This window comes from Benincasa hispida, chromosome 5, assembly GCF_027475165.1.
Source record: "Benincasa hispida cultivar pf3 chromosome 5, pf3_genome.v1.1, whole genome shotgun sequence".
In the NCBI taxonomy this organism is placed as follows: domain Eukaryota; kingdom Viridiplantae; phylum Streptophyta; class Magnoliopsida; order Cucurbitales; family Cucurbitaceae; genus Benincasa; species Benincasa hispida.
The window spans coordinates 42,839,324-42,848,207 of record NC_143482.1 but is presented as its reverse complement, the minus strand read 5'-3'; the positions used below and the strand labels follow the sequence as shown (position 1 = coordinate 42,848,207).

The window sequence follows — 8,884 nt, the reverse complement described above, 5'->3', positions numbered from 1 at the left end:
TTTTTGTCAATTTTCTTGTAGCGTGTAAGTTGTAACCTATACATATACAAACAAATTGAGAATGATCACATTTGATTTTGCAGCTGTTTAGATCTAAAAGTAGAAGAAGACCTATTATTAATATTTGCACATGGGTTTCATTAATGTCAACTTTATTTATCAATAAACAATATTAAACCAACCTTAAGCTTTCAATTTTCATAAGGGCATTTGGTCTAGTGGTATGATTCTCACTTTGGGTGCGAGAGGTCCCGAGTTCAATTCTCGGAATGCCCCAAACAATGTGTTTCCAATTTTGTTTTGCATGGTAGAAAATGCTACGATTTCAAACGCTAAGGGCGTACATAAATTACAATATAATGCAACTTATTATAATTATTTTTTCTTCTTCGACTATAGAAATATAATATATTTGATATATTTTTTTCATTTTCATTTGGAGAGAGAAAATGATATTTAATATGATTTTATTTTCTATTTCGTTTGTCATGTTCATTTTTGTTATTATGTGAAATATTTCATTGTTTGTTCACTTATACATGTAATATATTCCATTGTTTATTTGTACGTATCAATTTATTGGGTTTTTTCTACGAATTAATGGTTATTTTAAGTATACTTTAGAACATTTTGACGAATTTATGATTATTTTATATATACCTTAGAACACTTTCTTAGGTATTTGAAAATATTCTAACCAATATATGAAATATACTACAGTTTATAAATTAGAGATTGACTCGATGCTTAACATAAATCACAGTATAAACCAATATATGAAATATACTACAGTATATAAATCTTCATAAATTCCATTTACACCACAGTATATATATCATAATACAATAAATCCAAATAAAAACACTTGTTTATATCAAACAAACGGATACATATACCACTGTATATATCAAATTTCGTACAAAAGCTAAAAAAAAGTACGTGTATATCACAGTATATATAAAAAATAGGAAAAAAAAAAACAAAGTTCATCTTCCTATGGGGGTTTATAATACATAACCCTCCATCTTCATTCTTCTTCTTCTTCAGCCATGGCTGCCATGGATCTCTCTCCCTGTCGTTGTCGACCGGATTTGCTCGTCCTATTGTGTCGTAAATCGAATCTGTTCAACCTGTCACCGTCGATTTATCCCAAGTCATTCGTGTCACCTCATGTCGAGCCAACAATCCGCCCCATGCTTTCGTCTACCACCTACAACTTACATCGCCAGAAGGAGAAAAGAGAAGGAGGGGAAGGAGAAAAGAGAGGGAAAAGGAAGAAATGGTTGTGAATTATAGGGGAGAGAATATATGAAATATATTATTGGGGGAGAGAGAACATATGTATGGGAGAGAGAATATGCATGGGAGATAGTGTATGGAGAAGAGAGAAATACATACATACATATATATATATATATATATATATATATATATAACACGTAGGTGAGGGTTAAATATGTGTCTATTCTTAAGGCATTTCAATCCCTTGTTTTTTTAGCCAACCCACAACCCAACCCAACCCAACCCAATAAAAATAGAAAAATTCAACCCAACCCAAGAACAAAACTAACCCAACCCAACCCAACCCTAAAATTTTGGTTTGGGTAATCTGAGTTGTACGGATTATTTGAATACCCCTAAAAGAAACACTATCTTTGTTTCTTGATATAATACAAAACAACAAAAATGAGTAGGAAACGTAGATTCTTTTATCAACATAGGTCATTTAATCTAGTGTTATGATTCTCGCTTAGTGTGTGAATTCTTGGAATGCCTCATTTTTTATCTCAAGTTTTATTACTCTTTTATCATTTTTCTACATCTAATTATCAACAAATTACTTTAATTAAAAATAGGAGAGAGACATAGGTAAGAAAAGAAATCCACATCTTAGATATATGAGAAAGAAATACCTTGAATTTATATTTAGAGATACTAGAGAGTATGCAACTTTTTAAGACTACATCCAACGCAACACAGCAATGAAGCTAACAGTTTTCCCTAAGACTGAAAATGGCATAAAGTGACATGAAAATATAAGACAAACAGAAATTATATAAACCTAAAAGAAGATTTAACAGATTTAAATGATAATCCCATTTTATACAAGTCAAAAGAATCCCAACTAAGAGCAAGAACATTCAATATATATGTCAATGTCTGGCCAAGTATTAAATGAGGTAAACAAATTGTAATAGAATTATGAAAACCATGTAGACTTTATATATATATATATCGATGAGTGTCTGGATCAGCTTACACATACCTCGACTAATCTTACGGGTTTAACTAAAAACCACGAGCTCCAAAGTATATGCTTTATTCATTATTTTCCTAGATCCTACTCTACCAATTATTACAAATGCAGGAAATGCATTTTATAAACAACAAAACTATGGGGATAAATATCTAACTTTCACACTGCTGCTATAAGGTCATGGGATGGGATGTATTTTAGAAAAAGACAATCTTTTTTCTCATTTTGAGACTGCAAAACAAAAATTACTATTATTATTTTATATAGTATTTTGAATTGTACTTCCAACTTTTTTTAATTTTAGTATTATTGTTTTTAAAACATTAGTATTGGTCCTTGTACTTCTAAAAACGACCAATTTGATCTCTATTTGCAAAAAAATAAAATAAATTTTATACACAATGAAACCCTTTAATACAAATTTAAGGCTAAAGGGATTGAGTGATTGAAACGTTATCCCAAAATTTTGACAGGAAAAATGAGATCATAATAGTAACTTCTTACGATTACAAGGACCAAAATATAGGTATTAAAAGTACAATGACTAAAATTAATAAAAGTTGAAAGTATATGAACCAAAATAAACCAAAGCTGAAAGTACAGTAATCCAAATAATAATTTGAGCTTGTTTGGATAGATTTGAGAAAAAAATGTTTTTTAAAAAACTCATTTTTTTAAACACTTTTGATAAAAATGAATTGAAATACAATTGAAAAGTTATTTTAAATAGTTATCAGATACTCAAATTTCTTTCAAAATGATTTATTTTTTAAATTAAACACTTGACAATGTATTCTAAATACACGTTTAAACTTGAAAATTTTCATAGATACAACATTGAACATCATAATCATCCACATCACAATTTATTTCTACCCAACCCACAAGAAGGGAATTCAACTAATGAGACCTTAGGTAGAAGGAACTATAAATCTTTAGTAAGAAGAAATAACATAACCCTTAGGTACTGAAAATATAGATGTTAATCAATCAACATGTCTAACCAAATCTTAGCATTCTATATTTGCTTTACTCGTGTGCTCAAAATGTGTAGTTCAAGTGAAACTGTCAAACTAAAATTTGCATTAAGGATTAATTTTGAAAAGTATTTTTTTTTGTCTCCCAATTGATTGTACCTACTCCTGTATAACAAAGTTGAAAATATTCAAACTTTGCAGTTGTCTAGATCTAAAAGGCATATAATGATAATGTTAGCACATAGATTTCATTAATTCCACTTTCTTTATTGATCGGTCGTGAGATATTTAATAAGAAAAAATATTGATATTCTACTATTTAATAAGACGGTTGGTCTAGTGGTATGATTCTCGCTTTGGATGCGAGAGGTCTCAAGTTTGATTCTCAAAATGCCTTGACATAACTTTTTATAAATTTTCTTTTCTCAGAATCATATAGCTTTCAAAATTTCTTAAACTACTAATCTTTATCAATCGTGGGCATTTGGTCTAGTGGTATGATTCTCGCTTAGGGTGCGAGAGGTCCCGAGTTCAATTCTCGGAATGCCTCGTTTTTTGTATTTAGATTTTTAAGCCTAAAAAATTCTGAATCAGCCGCAAGAACAAAGACACTTTTTTTCTCTGTAACTCCAAAACAAAAATTACCCAATTATTTTAAATTCTACTTTGAATTGTATTTTCAACTTTTTGTTAATTTTAGTCTTTTAAAACGTCAATTTTTGTCTTTGTATTTTTAAAAACTACCATAAGAACTCTTTCTTCGAACCCGTTTTTCTCTCAAAATCTCTATGGATTGCATGCCCGATTTTCACTCCAATCTCTTCATTATATTACAAATCAACAAGCAAAGAAAAAAGTTGTATGAGTTGCAGCTCATGCTTGAAGAAGACAAGACCAAGATAATGACATTTGAATGAGCTACTTAGGTGATGGATAATAGAAAAACTTCTTTTTCCATTTTGTATGTATTGTTTTCAATTTTCCAATTTTAACTAAAAATCAAAATTTGATTTTATAAAATCTATTTCGATTTTAAAAATGAAAATTTAATTAATTTCATAAATTAATTATTAAATAAAACATAATTAATTTAATATCAAATATTAAATTAATTTTAACACATATCCATCTTAAATTCTCCTATTCCGTTTAATTCTAAAATTAAACATGTAATTATATCTCATATAATTACTAATTCCCTTAATTCTAATTTGAACGATTCAAATTAACTTATCACACTATTCTAGAGCTAGTCCGTTACGAGCTAGTTGGGGGACCTCGCGGACCTACAGATCATGGGCTCCAACGATCTAAGATTAATTGGCTAAACTTATTAGACCAAATTAATCTCCATTCGTTAATTAATGAGTCACTCCACTAAAGCCCATAGTTGCACTCCCCTCACTGTAGATTTATTATGTCCACATGATTTAACCATATTCAGTAAATCGACCCTTCACAGGTTGTTCGTAATAATGGCTGGGTCAAATATCTGTTTCACCCTAGAGATTACGTCTTATTTCTCAAGTCCCTATTGATCCTCTAATGAACAACTAGTTTGTGATCCAATCACCAAACTAAACTCTCTCCATCAAGTGAGAGGGTGGGGCCCCTTATTCAAGACCTGGATTTAGTACTTGAGAGAACAACCTTTCTCCTATCCCTTAATCGGGTAGGCATGAACTCCGTCTTGCACCCTATGTCCTTAGTTATCTATCCTGTCTTACCCCTGAAATGGGAGTCTTATTGAGCCGACGCTGTTGAGCCAACCCTCAACTATGCAAATCTAAGGGCAATCCCGAATAAACAGGAGTTTATAGTTAGTTCAGGATTAAAATCGAGTTACCTAGGTCATCTAGGTGAAATAGTCAGTCTTAAATAGTAAACAACGTTATAAAGTAAGAGAAACTTATTTCTTGGTCCTGATCTTATGCAAATTCATTGCACAGGACGCCCCCACTCCTCATGTCATAACATGTTCAAATTAGGATCACATCGTATGTAGTACTTTACAACTCTTTGTAACAACTACAGAGTAGGCCACATCCAATGATGTTACCAGAATAAGGTACCTAATCTCATTCATGTACTATAGATCATTTTGACTATTTACTGGAACGCGATCCACTCTTATGTCACCACATAAAGTTCTAGTACTCATACAATAGTTATGGGTCTTAGTTTATTGGATTTAGACTTTCATACAATTGATGAGATCAACAACAAGTATACTGATAATAGAAAATGTTTATTATTTTACAAACTGCGAGTTTTTAGGACATAAAACTCAACATTTACGGCTAAGTTTTAGAGAGATTTAGTAATTGAAATGTGATCCTCAAAATTTTGGTAGAAGAAAATGAGATCAAAATAGTCCCTTCTTACAAGTACAAAGGACCAAAACATATGCATTGAAAATACAATGATTAAAATTTTACAAAATTTGAAAGTATATGGACCAAAATGAACCAAAGTCGAAAATATAATAACCAAAATAATATTTAAACCTACGGTAGTTTTCATAGATCTAGCATTGAAAATCATAAATATCCATTTTCACCATATATTTTTGTCCATCCCATAGGGAGGAAATTCAACTAATGAGATCATGGGTAGGAGGAACTGGTGAATGCTTCATATGAAGCAATAACATAACCCTGGTTTATTGAAAAATATAGTTGTTAATCTATCAATATTGGTATGATTCTCTCTTAGGGTGTGAGAGGTTCGAGTTCATTTTAATGTACCCTGATTTTCTGACTCAAAAACAAAAATTACCATAATTATTTTAAATTCTACTTTGAATTGTATTTTCAACTTTTTGTTAATTTTAGTCTTTTAAAATGTCAATTTTCATTCTTGTACTTTTAAAAACTACCATTTTAATGTACCTCACTATTTTCAAAAAATCAACACAAATTTTATATACCATGAAAACCATTAATATAAATTTACGGCCAAGTTTTAGAGAGATTTAGTGATTGAAATGTGATTCTCAAAATGGTAGAAAAAAATGAGATCAAAATAGTCCCTTCTTACATGTACAAAGGACCAAAACATATGTATTGAAAATATAATCACTAAAAATTTACAAAATTTGAAAGTATATGGACCAAAATAAACCAAAGCCGAAAATATAATAACCAAAATAATATTTTAACCTACGGTAGTTTTCATAGATCTAGCATTGAAAATCATAAATATTTTTACCATATATTTCTGTCCATCCAATAGGAAGGAAATTCAACTAATGTGTAATAGTTAAATCACCGATTGATCCAAAAACTTAAATTGATGGGTGAAGGTAAATTTAATATTATACTAATAATATTCTAATATTTTAATCAAATCTTAGCATTCTATATTTGTTTTACTTGTGTGCTCAAAATGTGTAGCACAAGTGTAACTGTCAAACTAAAATTTGCATTGGGGGACCGACTTCCAACAACGTTTTCTCCTCTTCCCAATTGATTGTACCTACTCCTTTATGACAAGTTTGAGATTAGTCAAACTTTGCAGCTATCTAGATCTAAAAGGTATAAAATTAATAATATAGGCACATAGATTTCATTAATGTCACACATTCTTTATTGATCAATCACGACCAAAGCCAAAGAGATTTGTTAATATTTTACGGTCTTTGATGGATAAAAATGGAATTTATAAAATAATGATGAAGAGATCTTTAAAAATTTGGATATACTATCATGAGTAGGGCATTTGAACTAGTGATATAATTCTTGCTTTGGATGTGAAAGGTCTCAAGTTCGATTTTTGGAATGCCCCCAAAGTCAAATCTTTTATAAATTTGTTATTTTTGGGAATCATATATGTTCATGTAGTAGATAAAATAGCATAATCCCGATTCAGTATCAGGAAAGATATCAAAGCAAGAACCAGTGAATGGTATCCTCATTTCATGACATTCAATCAATCTTATAAATAATAAAAACAATGATTGTACTAAAGCTTAAATATCAAATATCTATGATGTTTATTACAAACTTCAGACAATGATAAATATCATAACAATTTTTTTAAAAAAATATTAAAAAATCACAAATTAATCAAACTTTAAACAAAGAACATACATATATAAAGTCCGACTTGGATTAGGTCAACCCAAATTTTTTTAGCCAACCTACGATCCAACTCAATCCAAGAACAAAACTAACCGAATACAAACTTTACATTTTGAGTTGGATAATCCGGGTTGTTCAGATCATTTGAATACCCCTATTAATTATAACAAATTATTCGATGAGGCCACATGAAAATTTTCTACCATGTATGAAAAGAAATACCTTAATTTTCGTTGAAAGTGCAATAAAAGTGAGATGAAATATAAAACAATGGTTAGTTTTAAATAATAAAAGGAGCAAGAGCATTCAATATATATATCAATTTATAACCAAACATTAAATGATGTGAAAAAAGAGTATAATGGAAACTATTGAAAATGAAACTGTGAGTTTCGGTAAAAGAACTTCAACTGAAAAAGACAAGCTCCAAGGCACTTGCATTCTTCATTATTGTCCTAGATCCGAGAGCATGTCATATTTTTAAAGCCAAAATGAGATTAACTCAATTGGTATAAGTACGTGCAAATAAACAAAAGATCTGTGATTTGAATCTCCCACTCCATTAAACTAAAAAAATTATCACAAAGATAGGAAATGCATTTTAAAAGCAATAGAATTGTATGGACAAATATCTAACTTTCAAACTACTATAAGGTCATAGGGATGGGATGTACTTTAGACAGACCAAAAAAAATTTCATTTTGTGACTGCAAAACATAAATTACAATTATGGTTTCAAATATTATTTTTGGTCCCTTAACTTTCAATTTTTATTAATTTTAGTCTTCGTATTTTCAAAACGTCAACTTTGACCTTGCACTTTTGAAAGCGACCATTTTAATTTATATTTATATATATTTAACAAAAATTTATACGTAATGAAAATACCCTTTAATACAACTTTGTGACTAAGTACTAAGAGATTTAGTGATTGAAGTGTCATCCTAAAATTTTGGTAAAAAAATAAGATCAAAATAGTAACTTCTTAAAAATACAAGAACTAAAATATATATATTGAAAGTAGAATGACTAAGATTAACGAAAGTTAAAAGCATATGGACTAAACAAAAGCTGAAAGTATAATAACCAAAATAATACTTAAACCTACAATAGTTTTCATAGATATAGCATTAAACATCAAAATCATCTACACATCAACATATATTTCTACCCAACCCACAGGAAGGGAATACAACTAGTGAGACAATAGGTAGGAGGAACTGCAATTGCTTTAGTTATTGGGGATGATGCCCTAAGCTCTTGTTGAGTTCTGTAGTTTGTAAACATTGTATTGAACAAACATTTATGATGTAATAATATATGATATTTTCTTCACTGTTGTCTATGAAACATGAGATGTTTTATTTGCTTTACCACAAACCAATAAACTAAGATCCCTGATTATTGTTGTAACTTAAGCATGTATGTGGAGACATACAGGTGGATCATGCCTCAAATGATAACCAAAATGGTATGTAGTATATGGATATAGGAGGGATACCTTATCCTGGTGACACTACGGGTGCGGCCCGCTTTGTAGAAGAGTTACAAGTGTTGTGACTTGCTAT

General features: G+C 29.9%; 2 non-coding genes across 2 annotated transcripts; both read left to right on the top strand.

The window, feature by feature from the left end:
• Nucleotides 1-204: 204 nt before the first annotated feature.
• TRNAP-UGG (transfer RNA proline (anticodon UGG)) lies at nt 205-276 on the top strand. The gene has a single exon. It is a non-coding gene; the product is annotated as a tRNA-Pro (tRNA).
• A 3,436-nt stretch (nt 277-3,712) lies between these two features.
• On the top strand, nt 3,713-3,784 carry TRNAP-AGG (transfer RNA proline (anticodon AGG)). The gene has a single exon. It is a non-coding gene; the product is annotated as a tRNA-Pro (tRNA).
• Nucleotides 3,785-8,884: the final 5,100 nt, after the last annotated feature.